Raw genomic sequence first — 16,394 nt, 5'->3', positions numbered from 1 at the left:
GAGGGCCTATTATTATGATTATGATGATGATGATTATTATTATTATTAATTTATATAATAATAAAAAAACATCACGAACGCAACATCAAATCAACCCCAAATTGGAATCACATGTCAAGGGGCCTCTATAGAGCTCACGTCCAAAACACTCACTTCTTCCAAAAGCACTCACTTCTGATTATAGGGGGCACCACAGTTGCGAAAAGGTTGAACCGCATGTCATAGAAACGCTATTTCCCCCTGCAGCTTCCTTGGGTCATGACAGCTGCAACCACAATTTACACAGCCCTAGGTAGGTTCCCTGGCCTGGTGGAGATATGTGCTCCGCAAAGCTCCCCAGTCTAGTTGGTAGTGCGTACATACGTGGTTGCCCAGGAGGGCTAGCTGCACGGCCGAGATAGGCTACATTGTTGGAGTCAGGGGCCAAATGATAGGTCATCATCATCATAGAGAGACTTTTCTCATTCTGAAACAAGAAATCAAAGCAATTGTTTTGGTGGAGAAGTGGAGCTGGGGCTGATCTCACACTGCATTCTGGTAACTCTGTGTTTGATGTGCATGTTTGCCTTTCCAAACAGCGCAGCAGGATCGCACCCATCGACAAACATCATGAGACCACGGAACACAAAGTGGGACCGTGAGAGTCAAGATTTTTCTGTTTACTCCTGCAGGTCTGTGCTCTGGGGCATCATGGCGAGTTGTGGGGCCTCTGGGCAAATATACTTCCTGCATGTGAGTGGCCAACATTGAAATATTGGCCAATGTCAAAAAGTGTCAAATCCCCCCACCCCCTTTTATTGGTCATTTAGCAGTATCAGTGGCTGTGTTCCCTGAGGACAACAACCATAATTACGGAGGAGGGTCTCAGTGTATCAATTAATACAGATAAGCTTACATGAAATTTGATTGCTGAAATGCGGAACCCTTTCCAGCCATCAGTGCTGTATATTACGTTTGAGAGCAAGAGAGCGAGAGAGAGAGAGAGGGAGAGAGAGAGATGGTGAAGAAGAGTGTTGCATGGCCATGTCTCATTCGTTCACACCAGATGCGTGGTCCGGTGGCACAAAAGACACGTTTCTGCTTTGAAGCCCAGACCAATCAGAAATGTGCTGCTTGGACGAGCCAACCCAATCTGGTGCGCCTCGGCTCGGCTGAGTCTGGGCTAAGCTCCCTCGGCTCACTCTCATGCATGCACAATTGCTCGGCGTCCAAATTCGTAGTGCTCTTCCAGCTGCACAGAGTCACACTGCTGCCAAGGCATACACCACCAGATGATGATGAGCACGCCAGCCCACAAGTGAGACCGCCGTGGTGGGTGGGGGGGTCAAGAGGAGCAACAAAAACATCAATCCAGATCAGTATGGAAGATGGAGAGAGAGTTGTGGGGGTGTAAATAGAGAGATAGAACAAGGACGATCATTTTTTAAGCCCACAGTACAAGTTATCTGATCTCCGCCTGGTATCTGACAGTGGTTTCACCTCGTCCTTCGGCCAGACCAGTACCATTGTACGTTATCTTGGAGATCGTCTCACACAATCGATGTTTCTGTTCTTTGATTTTGTTCATGAACACAGCCAGGCTGCAATGGTTACTTCAACCGGATGACATTTCAATACATGGTCGGTTCACACATGCTGTGGGCTGATGTCAAACACCCCTGTGCCTTTCTTTCCATTGTTTACCTGTAAAAGAACATCTACTGTAGATCTATACAGACAGATCAATGCATTTGATAAGGACTACTTTTCTGAGCCAGGTGCTGTGCCGATGAACCCGCCCCCTCCTCCCAGATCTACCCAGATTTGCACACTCCACCACCTGATCGCTCGTGTGGGTCCATTTGTTTGGAGACGTGTGACTGTGCGTTTCTGTGCATTTCCCGTGTCAGACTTGCCTCCTGCATCATCTGTCTGTCCCTCCTAGCCGAGGCTCATTACTCCCTGCTCCTCCTCCTACTCCTTCTACTCCTCCCCCACCCACACCTCCCTCCATCCACTTATCCATGTGAAAGTCTAACGGGGCCCTGCGAGCTGTGAAAGATTGCCAGCAGGCTAAAACTCCTAATTTGCCCGAAATGATTGGCTCCACCTAATGCAATGTGATGCACACTGGCTGTCCGAAAGAAACAGAGAGAGAAAATGAGATGAAAAGAGAAACGTAATGAAAAATAAATGTGATGAGAAAAAGTGATGAAAAATAGAAGGAGCAAAATGGCAGTCATGATAATACTCTGTTTGACTGTTTTGGAAGTCAATCTGAACTTTTCTCAGTCTCCTGGAATAAAAATAGCCAAATTGAATCTATACGATACGCTATCCTCTCTCATAGTCGTCTCGGCTCAGATCAAAGCGAATGATAATAGTGTGCATGAACCCTCACTGCGTGCACTAGACTAGACAGATGCTCAGTCCAGCCTCACTCGCTGGAACTGCCCTGTCTCCTCCCTGGCTCCCTCTCAGCCAGTTCTGTAAAACAGCACTTTTCTTTTTTCTTTTTTGTTTACTTCCTAGCCTCCGTCCATTACATCAGACCTGCGTCATGCTGAAGGCACCAAGCAGCTGCTTTAACCACTTTAACCCTGGTGTCCCAATTTTGGGCAGGTCATCATTAAATAAATAAAAATCACACCCTGTGTGAAGTGGGCGGTGTCTTGCTAGCTAATCACAATACTGAATGGAGTCAACCAATCATGTACAAAAGATAAATACATTTATTGAAACACTCTTTATGATGGACGAAACCATAACTTTAAAAAAACAAATTTATAGTTTTTTTTAAAGTTATGGTTTCTTATATAGGGCTATGCACATGTGTCATGTGACACTGGCCAATCACAGTCCTGAATAGATTGTGATTGGCCAATCAAAGCGCAGGATAATTGTACAAATTTCCAAACCTCACTTATAGGGGCGGTTTCACTGCCCAAGATAATTGCACAAATTTCCAAACCTCACTTATAGGGTAGGGGCGGTTTCACCGCCCGAAAATAGCAGGTATACAAGCTCACAAGACAGCTTGTGACAAAGTGGTTTATAGTGGACAGTAATGCATGAACGCGCAGGTGCCATTTTGCCAGTAGGATGTTTTTTAACCTCATACTGTCAGGAAGCTCAGGACACTCCGGCCGGACCAGAGGAGGAGACAGGCCGGGACAGTTGATCCATCAGGTGCCTGCGACCACAGCTACGGAACAGTGAGTGGAGCTAATCCCTAGGAGGAGGCTTAGCGGCCACTGCTAGCCAGATAACGGCCGAAGAAAGGAAAATGTTCCCTCCCTCCCTCCCGCCGACCTGCTGGTCACCAGTGAAGCACGGTAATGGGGAGATGAGACGGGAGAGGGAAGGACGGAAAGGAGGAGGGAGAACCACACAGCCAGCCAAGCCAGGGAGATGGCAGAATACAAGCCAATCTGTCAAGTCTCACTACCTAGCCAGCCAGATACACGGTGGCTCACACAGAAGCCCACCCTTGTTTTGTTTTCTCTTCACTAAATACCAAGACACCAGTGCAGCCACAGGCACAAGCATGCATTCAAATAAAAGCGCACCTGTGTAGCGTACATACATACTGTACATACATACATACATACATATATAGCATACACTCAGAGAGAGGGAGAGAGACAGAGAGTGAAAGAGAGACAGAGAGAGAGAGATGAAAAACAGAGAGAACACACTTTCCCTATTGTGTAGCCAACTCCCATAGGAACGCTGTGACAGTTTGGTCATGCACACAAACAAGCATGCATGGTGCTAAAGAGTGCACAAGCGCACGCACACACACACACACACACACACACAAACAACACACACATGCACACACACATGCACACAAGCACGCACAGTCCTGGAACACACACAAGGACACACAGTCCTGGAACACACCGTACACATCGGTTATCTAAACATTCACATTTGGCTGTGATTCTTTTGTGCTTGTTTTGGCTTTTGGGTCATTTCTATGATCCCACCACTTTGACAAATACAATATGGATTGACCCTTTCACAATGGCTCGCTTGTAAGGATTTGGAGCCAAGCTTGAAAGGTCATTTGTTGCTGATGTCACAGGTCACCTTCAAGATGTCTAAAATAAAGTGCACCACAGTTTCATCATATTTTAGAGCAAGTTATGTTGTTCCTGCAATATGCTTTGAACTCTTTGAACTAAATTTATGTCAGTTGATGTATTAGCAACTGAAGGAAACAAATACGCTACTGTAACATTTTGCATGCAGGTGACACCATGGCACAAAAGGGTGAAATGTGGCTTTGAACCCATAATTAATTCACAACGTCTGTTAACACCGATATTGTAGGTGTGATTTGAAAGTATTAACCGTAATGATACCCTATGACTTAGGTAGGTAGAATTTGTACCAAGCCCAGTAAATACACTGAGCTAAGGTCTAGGCAAGTCTGAATGAGCACATTTATAGCGGCTATAAAAACATACCAACAGTATGTTCCTGAAACATACAGATATACCATGACGACCGGTGCAGATAGCAAATGAAAGCAAATGAAATCTGCTGTCTGAGACACAGCTGTGACCTGCGCTGACCACCCTCTGCGTGAACTCTTGACCCACAGTAAACACAGTCACCCTATTTTATCACTACTGCACACACACCACTGCTCCACAGAGATAATGTCTCACAGTGCTGGAGTACCACCCCCCCACCCACCCACACCCCAAATCTCTCCCATCAGCTCCCCGCTGCTGATCCAGTATGGAGAATGCTCATTGCACGATTCTTGAAATGTCAGTGTGTGACGAGGGATGTGCACACTGGTTCAAATGCTCTAAAAGCCACTTTGGTAGTAATAATCACAACTCCAAGACACCCCCCCATATCTTCCCTGGCTAACTGATTAGAGAGGACGCTTTCTATGAACCTAAGCCCCACTTCCAAAACACTTGATCCAGACATGGCAAGCACTGTGTCATGCCTTTGATGTGAAATGACGTGAGTACTCATGTTCACAGAAGCATGAGTTCTATATCCTGACCACTACTGTATCCGTTTGTTCTTCTAGTTTAGGATGATGCATTCAGGCTGATGAAACTACGGAAACTAAGGACAGCACTAATGCTCCACTAATTATTAGATGGCACCAGTCCATTTCTGTCTTGTGTCTCAGAAGAGGGCTGTGTAGAGTTCAGAAAGATGCCTACCAGACAGTGCATAATTGGTAGGCAGGTTTGGTAAGATTTTATTAATGCAACAAAGGCTTACATTTTAGCATGTTAACTTTACAAGAAGGCTGTAGTTTCTATTAGCTTGGGATTCCCATCGATGATGTCATTGGTAGGTGGAAATTGTGCCATCTTATAATGAGCATTAGTGCGGACCAAATATATGAAGAAAAGGTTGAAAATAAGTACTAGTCAGATGTTTTACTTAAGTAAATAAAGTAAAGTAAAATAAACTTTATTGCATGGCTCTACCCTGCTAGTTCTTTAACCCTATATTAATAAATACTAATTTATATGTTGATTATATTTTATATAGTTCATCTCAATCTGCAATGTAACTAAAGGTATCAAATAAATGTAGTGGAGTAAAAAGTATAATATTTGCAGAATGTAGTTTAATGTTTCAGTACTTGAGTAAAGGTATTTAGTACTTTATTGGAAATTTTAAAAAATCACAACAGAGTAATTATTTAGGAAAACGCCAACATGGATTACACACAAAAAAAGGCGAAACTTGTTTCCATTATGGTCCACCTTAAGACGTAGAACAACACGCAGCATACTGTACAAACAACCATGAAACAAATAAATAATAAATCCTTATATATAAAGTTGGGAGCAATAGATATAGGACAAGTACCCTAAGAGAAGAATCCAATGCAGAGTGGACTATCCGGGGTAGGGATCTAACTATGACCAGTTAGTGTTAAGATGGAGCCATGATTTGAGGTCATTCTTAAATCTTGCAAGAGAACTTAGGGATTTACTTTGCACCACTGGAACAAAACGACTCCGCTCTCCTCGACAAGCTCTGAAACAAAATGTACCATGGCAAAGAGAAAGTGAATATCAGCAGCGAGGCAGTAGAAGTCACTGAGTTGTGAAGAAAAGCAACAGGGAGAACAGGACGAGACCGATCAGAGATCCTGGACCAGCAGAAGACGTGGTTATGTAACAGCATACTTACCCATTCACTGCACACATGTACACACACACACACACACACACACACACACACACACTGCGTGACCATACTAAAAAATGACACTGCCTCAGTTAATTCAATCAAAGCCAGCATGTCTGAAGTGACAGTGATGTTAAATCGCTTGTCACAAACGACATTTTCTGCTGTTATTTCAGTATTATGTATTAATACAGGCTTCCTTTCCTCTATGAGTCGCTCTCTCTATTCCTTCCTCCTTCCTCCCCATTAAACACTCTCTCTCCCTGAAACAAACAGCTGACACACACACACACACGAGCGCGCGCACGCACGCACGCACGCACGCACGCACGCACGCACGCACGCACGCACGCACGCACGCACGCACGCACGCACGCACGCACGCACACACACACACACACACACACACACACACACACACACACACACACACACACACACACACACACACACACACACACACACACACACACACACACACACACACACACACACACACACACACACACACACACACACACACACACACACACAGTTCATTCTTTATTGTGTAGGCCTCTCTCTCCCTCGGTTTATCCTTTCCCCTTTAGTATACACACACACATGAATACATACAGTATATGCACACGCACACACTCACTCACTCAAGCATGTGCATGTGCATGTGCACGTGGTGCATGTGCATGTGCATGTGCATGTGCATGTGCATGTGCACAAGTGAACACACAGGGCCTCCTCTCCTCTGTTTGACCTTGACAGGCTAGCACTCCAGGGCTTGTTCTTTCCTCCCGCGACTCTACACCCCCCCCCCCACCACCACCACTCTCCATCTTTTCACCTCCACTCTATCGTCTGTCTCTTCGTCTCCATCACTCTGTCCTGCTGCAGCTGTTTCACCAGTGGAATCCTTTGCTCCACGCAGACAGAAAGGAGAGAGACAGAAGAAGACGGCAGAGAAAGGAAAAGTGAAAGACCCCACCCCCTCTACCTCTGCCAGCCGGCTGGCACAGAGAAGCCGCCCCCAGCTCCTCCTCTTCCTATTCCAGCCAGTCGGCACAGAGAAGCAGTCCACCATAAAAATAACTCTGGCCCTGTGGTACTGTATCAACATTGCCATACCGTAGGAAGGCTGCTGTCTTATGATTTATAAGACATTGAATTGAATCCTATTTTCTTGTTCTTTTTCGGAATGGAATGGAACGGAATCTGTTTTCCCATTACAGAATGGAATTTTGCCATTGTTCAAAGTAATGGGAAAATTGAATTCCATGTAACAGGCCAGGCCATCCTGATTGGCTAGAGATGAGTTCAAACCAGTACAACGGGTAGACATATTTACAACTGTCTTCACACATGGTCTTTGACAGCTAGCATAGCCCAATCGATAATAAACACTGCACTGGCTGACCACAAAAGAACACTGACACACACACACACACACACACACACACACACACACACACACACACACACACACACACACACACACACACACACACACACACACACACACACACACACACACACACACACACACACACACACACACACACACACACACACGATGACTTACTGCTGCATCAAACTGTATTGAGTAGCACAATGCGTTTCACCGTGAGCGCCATCAGGTACTATGACAAACATAATAATTACAATTGCTATTTATCACATGACTAAGCTCTAGAGTGGCTAAACAACACCTGATGATACTGATGGGGGGGTAGCGTGCAGTAAAGAAGAGATTTCCAATACTGCGTCACATCACGACATATACAATGCCAAATGGCTCACATAGATCTGTTCTCCATTCAAAGCTCTATATCAGGGGTTTTCAACAGGTGGTCTGTGGACCACTGGTGGTCCGTGAAGGTATTGCATGTGGTCCCTGACCATGCATTTAGTAATGAAGGAACTGTGCACTAAATGACCTGGTGACCTATGATGACGCGTCAATGTTGTCAGTTTCTGGGAAGTCGGAGGTCAAGAAATTCCACAAAAAAGGGAGTTAGAATCTCAAGAAGGGGAAGTGTACCAGATTGCCTGGTTGAGTAATCATTATTAGGAAATGTGCCCATATAATTGCATTTGTCTGCTCACTCGTATATAAGATACAAATCAGTATCAGTTAACATGAGTTTAATGGAATGTTGGATAAAGTAAGAGAACAGAATAAAGCTAACCGACCCGTGGGATAGGAATAGATCAGTGGTTCTCAACCCCTTTTTTTTTGCTCTGGACCACTCGTATATTTCAGTTAAATAATGTCTGGGCTTGATATAATTTGTTGCACGTAATATTGTGCAACAAATTAAATCAAGCCCTTAATTAACAGTCATTATTTAATGTCAAACTTTTCTCCCACACCACGCCTATTAATTCAAATAATTCTCTTAAATTGTATGGACTTTTGAAATATTATTTAAACATATTTTAATACATTTAACCAAGACAATTTAATTTATTTATATTTTAAAACATTTTCCCATTGACAACCTGCAGGCCTAATTATGCCATGCACCACTAGTAGTCCATGGATCATTGGCTGAGAAACAGAAGGGCGTATAGACATGGGATGCAAGTGTTACCAAAGCACCAATCTGGGAACCCAGATCCAACTGAAAATGAAAAACAGCGACCTCTGCTGTTTGTTCTATGTCTGTTGGCTCTGGGCGGAAGAAAACGTAACACCAGTGCGCAAGGAAACCGGGGTTTAGGTCTGCCTTCAGCTTTCACTTCCGGTGTGTGCCACTATGTTTTCATTCCCACTAACAATATTTCTACACGGAACACTAACACCACTTCTCCCAGAGAACATGGATTGTTTTGGTTATAAGCCCACTTGTTTCTATGATGAAAGAGGAAGTTAAAATGTGAATATCTTTCCGTGGTTTTGTCTGCTCCGCGGACGCTATTGTTAAATTAGTTTGGGTTTGTTTCGAGGAGGAAAGATCGACGGACATGTGAATCCCGCCCACTACATTTGATTGGGTAAAGCGCGGCCTGCTTCCTGATCTGAAGGCACGCCCACTTGTAGCCAATGCGCACACGTTATGACGAACCTCCCCGACAGATTCCAACGCAGTGCAGAATCTGTTCTTGAGAGATTACCAAAGCACTAATATTAGCTCATATCCCCACCCAACACAACAGTGGTCCCCAGGTTGATTCTTAGTCAGGGTGGTGGTCCCAGGTTCACAATCACCCCCTGCTCTATATACAGCGCGCACGCGCACACGCACACACGCACACGCACACGCACACACACACACACACACACACACACACACGCTATATTTCCCCCACTACTTATGATTTGACATGGGATTAGACTGCTCTCAAATCTGCTGATGACTTTCTCCTCCATAGGGGACTATGTCTAGGCCTCAGTGGGAAAGTAAAATGGCAGGTCCAAATAGGACTATATCTACAACTCAGTGGGGAAAGTGAAATGGCAGGTCCAAATGGGACTAGTCTAGGCCTCAGTGGGAGAATGAAACAGCAGGTTCAAATCCTTGTTTCATCACAGGTTCTCCTACAAAAGAGTCTAATTGCCTGCACCACATTATTTAAGCCTAATCCTCTGACTCCAGTGATCCTTGAGATTGTCACCATGGCTTAGCTCACAACATCACTCTGTATAGAAATTGGAGCATTTAACCGTTTGATTATACGCTGAAAAGCTAAATAAACTCCCACTCAAGAGATGAAGTGATCTGTAAAATGTCTGGCAGACAAACACAGCCTAGTTAAGTACAGTTGACAATCAAGCTGTTCCCTGTTGAATTTACGACATCGGAAAGGTCTCTGCTGTAACAGTGGATTGCAAATGCGATGTTCCGCAATTGACTGATGTAAATTCTCTCAGGCCTTGCTGTAAGATTTGACATATTTCTCATCTACTTCTCATATGCTTTTGCAAACTGTCAGACAAAAGAACACACACACACACACACACACACACACACACACACACACACACACACACACACACACACACACACACACACACACACACACACACACACACACACACACACACACACACACACACACACACACACACACACAACGTCATATGCCCATATATGAAATACCCGACGTCAATTATTCAATTATTTTAGCACAAAGCATTGTTGGGTTGACATTTCTGTTGTGTGTGATGTCAGACCAGAGCTTGATCAGCAAGCGCAAGAGACAGAGACAACAGAGAAGGAGAGAGAAACTGGGAGAGATGGAGAAGGAGGGAGGTTGTGTATGACAAGATGGGATAGGGGAGGGAGATAGAGGGAGAGAGACGGAGGGTGAGAGCCTCTTTCAGCCATGCATATTAACCCAGGCAGTGCTGGGTTCCAAAATGACTCATGTACAGTAGATGATGTAAAGATTTGACATATTTTTCATCTACTTCTCATATCCTTTTTGCAAACCGTCAGACAAAAAAAAATGGGCATGGGCTTTGTGTATCAAAAATGTTACGTGCGAGGGCACAAAGTAGATGACTAATTTATCTTCGAGTCTATCAGGTTTTAACGTGAAGATCAGAGCAGGAATGAAACATGTGTGTTTGGTCAATAAACTTTTGGAGCATAAGAAGAGTTGCGAGCCCTCCTTCAGTAAATTGAACTATTTTGGGGGCATTTTTGGCCTTTATTGACAGTGATGATGAGATAGTAAGGGGATATGCATACAGCAACTTATCTTTCCATTTGGGAATGGAACCGGGGACTCACTGATCAAAGGGCACTGCGCCCATGTGGAAAATGGGGGATGTGTGTAAAATCTGTAACAAGCATGAAGTTGATGACATCATGAATGGATGTCTTCAATAATGCCTTGTGCAAGTTTCAACGACTACAGATGGGAATGCTGAGCCCAAATTAATAGCATTGCCATCTCTTGACCCCATCCAATTCCTTTTCAACTCATCTACAGTAGCTCAAATGGGCATGGACATTAGAAACAGTACCACAGCAGCAACCAACTTCATCATCCCCAGACCAAATAATTTCCCATGCCACATTAGTAAAACAAGGGAAGGGACATCATCCACACCACCGTTTCCAGAAAAACAAATTCCCCATCTTGTAGCTTTAGCAAGTGGGGGAAAAAAATTCCTTTGACACACTGCTTGTACACCAAGGATCATCAAGGCTGTAATTCCACCCCAAATGTACTCATCCAGAGTACAGGGAGATAATAAATGACTGCTTTAAATGCACAAAGATCCATTCCTTAATGGGAAGGACAGCAAATGACCTCATGGTGACCACCCTTTGGGAAATCATAATTGTGAAGATCTGTCACTGTGTGCGTGTGTGTGTGTGTGTGTGTGTGTGTGTGTGTGTGTGTGTGTGTGTGTGTGTGTGTGTGTGTGTGTGTGTGTGTGTGTGTGTGTGTGTGTGTGTGTGTGTGTGTGTGTGTGTGTGTGTGTATGTGCGCGCGTGCATGCATAAGTAAGTGCGTGCGTCATGTATCCTTAAATCAATGTAAGATATATGCTAAAGTTGATCTGGCTTTTAACCTCACTATTCCCAACTCTCTTCATCACCAGCATCAATCAGCTGCTTGAGTAAACACTACACTTGTAAATCTGTGTACCAGCCAAAACATATAAACTACTACCCAAGGGCCGCACACTCGCCACCGGTTCCATATGCCAAAAAAAATGTCATTTAGATTGGTAGGCCTGGCCCCAAGGCTTGGACTCCAGCCCAATTGGGCCAGCCTCAGTTTAAATCAATGCTGAACTTGACCTTCTTATCGCATATCATACTCAAGTGGTAGTGGGTGCCAAACTGAGTACAGACACAGACATCAACTGTATTCAGCACAATTGATGCCTGATCCAGAAACTCTACATCTGGAGTTGCCAAGAAAGGAAGAGGGGACAGAGAAACACAGACATGGTACGTGTGGCCTTTTGCCTGATCCTGTGGAGCGTAGCATTTCCTCGCTAGCTTAACACAACATTTGTGAGGGGATGGGCAATGGGTAAGACTACACTGTCCTCAAATGGACTGGGTCATAATGGTCTGTATGGTAAATGACAAGTGAAAAGCCTATGTTCGCACCTGATATTGCATATTGCCGCCCCTGAGTGGGGCCATAAAACAGGGCTACCGCCCCACCTCTCTGTGTCATTGCTGCCAGGATTCACACAGTTCAAGGTGATTACATGCATAATACATGACCAGTCAATCACAGTTACACTCGCTTGAACTTCTCCGCTACACGACACTACACTGTCCTCTACCTGTCCAATTCTCCCTCACCATAATCAATCGATACTGGCATCAGCACCCCCTAAGAAATCCATCTCAGTGAGTTCATCAAAACAGCCATCAATAGATGAAGGAGAAAGCTCTTCATTTAGGCGTTCCCTTTTCCAAGCTGAGAATGGCACGGTACAACTGTACTGTGTGTGCCTGTGCCAGCTGAACAAAACAATGTCTTGGCTGAAGTTTGAATTGTTTAAAAAACAAAAGCCGACGCGATCTTGCAGGGATTTGCCTATCAGAGTACAGTATGCATTCTTTTACCATGCTAAATCCCACAGATGTTTCACCAGAAGGGTTAGTGTTCCATCCCAGTGTAAGCCACTGATGTGACCAAGACAGGTAGACAGGTTTTCAAAATTGATGCGGAGGCAATCCATTTAAAACATGTGGCTGATCATGGCATTCCAATAAAACAAGGCAAGAGCTGGGCTCTACTAGAAAAAAGCACCCTTCAGGCATTTGGCCCTTTCTTACGTGAAAGCCCACCTGTATACCCCCAATACTGCCAGGGCCTCTCCCAACTTTCCCCATCACCTGGCTTTGAGTGTAATCTATATTGATTATAGTGTAGCATCCCAATAACACGGCCGTAATTCGCTCCTCTAAGGGAGCTAGCTTTCCCCTCGCGCAGGGAGTTGTTGGACGGACTGGTGAGCTGAAGACCGGAGTTTGTTCCGAGCTCAGCGGCTGCACTGATACAATATTGTAAAGATGTAGTTTATTTAGCAATGTAGTTTTATTTGTGAAAAGCAGAAGTCATTAGATTTAAAATGAACAAAATGAATGAATGAATGAAAATGTATTATGAACGCAGAATGTTATTCAATTATCAAAACGAAGTTATTGCAAATGTATTTGAATGAATGACTACACAGAGCAGATCTTTATAAACAATATTGTGAGTTATCCTTCCTCATCTCCCACAATAAAAACGTTCATGCTGCTGGTTGTCTGTCGCCTGCAGAAGGTTGTGTTGCTGCCCATGAGCAAACACAAACTGAGGCGCAGTAGTGATCTGTGGTCTGACACTCAATATGCTCGTTAGTGATGTGCGGGTCGGGTTTTTTCATGACCCGCCCCGCCCCAACCCGCGACGGAACGCGACCCGCCTCAACCCGCCCCGCGAACCCATATATAAATCTATGGCTCAACCCGCCCGCGACCCGCGGTGGGAATATATATATATATTATATAGCGCTCTTTTAAGTACCCAAAGTCCCTTTAAATGTCTACAGTAGCACAACATTGTCATGGGCTGAATAAACAAGCATGTTGGTCAAAATAGGTTTTTTTTTTTTTTTTTTCGTGGAGAGCGGCTGACCCGCTCACCCTCAGCCCGCATAATTTTCTCTGAAATCCTGACTCGACCTACCCGCGCCGCGGGTTGACCCGCGGGTCCCACGGGTTACGGGTCGACCCGCTCATCACTAATGCTCGTGAAATAGTTTTACTTCCGCAATCTGTCAGCAACATACATGTAGACTTTTGAAGAAAGCTTGGCTGCTGTCATACAGTAATCCACCTCCGTACATGCAGTCCGTCATTGGCAATGAATCATTGCTGTTGCACATTGGCACCATTACACGTAATTAAGCTACAGCAAAGATAACCAGGTGGCAATCAATTAAAGGAGAGAGATAGCACACACTTTGTCCACTGTCTGTCGCCAGAAATGATGAAATGCATGCAATGTAGTGTATACAATTCCAGAGCCACTGAGATAGAAGACTTGCATCAATGAGAGTCAGAAATGCTACGTTTGTGGCCCGATAGAGTGAAGGAAGATGGCACAACTCTTTCTATCTCAATCGATCTGTGCAATGCCACAGCCAACGAGCCATGTTGTTGACAGGCAGGAGTGGGGTGTGGCTATTATAGATCATATATAGCAATATTTTGTGCTGCTGATGTGGCCATTAATACAAATATGACATAATATTACATAACTGGAATCATGTGTTGACAAACTCTGCAAACTGTAATCCCTAGATGTGTCTTGGAGTGTTTATGTGTTGATTGGACCTGGAGTGTGACCATTCCAATATTTTCCATTGTTTGCAAGTCAGTCTGTAGTTCTTGGCAGATCACCAATTCAGTATTTACAAGAAAGCACACTTGGCATAAATTCCTCATAGACTTTCACAACTGTTGGCAATGATCAAAGACATGAGAACATTCCAAAATCATGTATCGTAACCTAAGAATTACGTCTAGCGGGAGTAAATAATTTGATTATTTTGTCCTGTTCTCATTTAACAAATAAGAACAAATAATTCAGATACAGCATGATGGATAACCGATTAACTGAAGTTATGAAGATCCATTAATGCTTCCATATTGCACCAAGTGGTCACATAAGGTTTGCCGGTGTTTCAAATGGTTCCTATATTAGAGCCACAAACTCTTTCTCGTCCAGTAATGGTTTCCGACTAAAGGACAGTTCTGAAACCAGTGACCTCATTGGTATAGGCGGGTTTGGTCATTCCAAACAAGATTTCAAACGTATTTTTTAATGCAAGAGACAAGAACAATGGCTTCTATTTTAGCACGCTAACTTTCCAGGAAGAGACGGAATCCCCATAGATGATGTCACTAGTAGGGGTTTTTGAACTGTCCATAGCCCACCAATGACACTGAGACACAGTGAGTAGACAGAAATCTTATAATGAGCATTAGTGAGGACCAATTATATGAAGATACAGGTTGAAAATGGGTTAAGTGAAGTTTAATGGTTATTTGTGGCTCTATCACAGCTCTTCATGGGAGCAAAGTATACATTTTATAAGGCATTTTTATAAGGCATTAGACAATATAAAGAGAGAGATGGTAAAGAGAAGGTGCACCAGATTTAAATAGCCCAGTTTGTGTGGTCCTGGTTGACACGCCAGCACCAACCCAACCCCTAGTGATTCTTAGGGAGAATACCTCTTTTGAGCTTTGAAACAATCTACTTTAAATGTACATGGCCTGCTGCTGAGACAGCTGAGTAAAACATAGGCCAAATGCCAAGAACAGAGAACGAGAGAAGTGCTTGCCCCACCCAAACACTTTACTTGGTTCTCTCATTTCTTGCTTTGGGAGCCTGGAAGGGAGTTGTTGATGTTCACTTAACTCAATGGGATGTGTTCCTCAGCAGGAATTCTGTAAATTGATTGCGATTCCTCTGAACTCCTTCAAATGAAATAATTTCCAATGGAAGTTAGACAAAAGCTTGACTGAGGAATTAAGTTAAATACAAAAATGGCCTAACCATTTTGTTCTTAAAATCTATGGGGATAGTTCAGTAAGCCTACTCTTGAACCTGTGCCAAAATTATTTGAGAAGTCCCCCAGCCAGCAGGGAGTAATATTGTTACTGGCTGAAGGGAGATTGTCAGTCACCTGATCAACCTGTCTGTAGCTCCTACTCAATCCTTTAATCCTGTGTGGGTAATAATCGATATGCCCCACGAACACCATACGCCCCAACTTTCACTCACACTCCACCTTGAGACGCACTGTGAATATCAAGGCCGAAGCAGTGCTGCGAGTTAACACCCTATATATCTCCCACTAAATTGGCTACAACTAAATCAACCAATCAATCAATCAGCCAAATATCTGTCAATCAAATGCTCTATAGCCACAGGTGAAAACTGTAGCCCCATCTCAATAGATAAAAGATACATTCTGTATTATAATGTAGCATACTGCACGAGTATGCGTAAAAGTGGGCGATTGGGTCAGGTGTCCATGTGTCAGGATTTTCCAAGCATTGCTATTAACCCCCGAATTTACGACTTAGCCAGGAGTAGGCTATATATCATATACTAATCAGTGTCATATGAAAACAGTTCGCCCCCAACCCTCCCAGTCATAACCATTATAACTCTATGGTCATAACAGCCCATGTCTGCTTTCGCGTAATAATAGCATATCGTCGGTGTGCGAGATCACATTATCTCGCTTCAAATGG

At 44.0% G+C, this 16,394-nt stretch overlaps 1 protein-coding gene across 1 annotated transcript in view; it reads right to left on the bottom strand.

Annotated features, from left to right (window-relative positions):
- Positions 1–16,394, bottom strand: part of syt7a (synaptotagmin VIIa) — a gene marked incomplete at its 5' end in the record, with an annotated part of 103,238 nt that overhangs the window by 85,984 nt on the left and 860 nt on the right. The gene's annotated exons all lie outside the window — the stretch shown is intronic.

This window comes from Gymnoscopelus braueri (genome assembly GCF_963280865.1).
Source record: "Gymnoscopelus braueri genome assembly, chromosome: 9".
NCBI classification, from domain to species: Eukaryota; Metazoa; Chordata; class Actinopteri; order Myctophiformes; family Myctophidae; genus Gymnoscopelus; species Gymnoscopelus braueri.
Note: the sequence above shows the minus strand (reverse complement) of the source record. Positions and strands in the feature narration are given on the sequence as shown.